Raw genomic sequence first — 473 nt, forward strand, 5'->3', positions numbered from 1 at the left:
GAGTGACGGAGTCTTCACATTCGAAGCGAAGTAATGGTGGACGGTAAAAACGCTGGCTGGCGCGAGCAGGGAGATAGCAGATGTGACGTCGAGTGGTCACATGACATGAAAACTTTTTTTTTTTTCTGGTCTGAAGTAAAAATATGAAGTAAAATTGTTCTTTTAATTTGTTCTAGGGGGTTCATTATCTGCTTTAAGGCAAACTAGACAAAATGGGTTTGAAACAGAAAGCATGATTTTCACTTAGTCCATGTAAAAATGCACTTCAAATAAACGACACAGCAGTTTCACTTTTTTCAGTGTACTGGTAAAGCATTTCATTTGCATGTGCTGCACTATAACATGTTGGAGTCCAAAGTTGGTCATAGGTGAAGATTTTAGGAGCTCTTCTTTCTCTCCTCTGCAAGTCATGTCTTTGTTCCCTGTCGTCCTCACCTGAATCTGGATCTGGGGAATCTGGAATCTCGTCCTGT

This window comes from Morone saxatilis, unplaced genomic scaffold (assembly GCF_004916995.1).
Source record: "Morone saxatilis isolate NCDOM2014 unplaced genomic scaffold, NCSU_SB_2.0 Contig5, whole genome shotgun sequence".
NCBI classification, from domain to species: Eukaryota; Metazoa; Chordata; class Actinopteri; family Moronidae; genus Morone; species Morone saxatilis.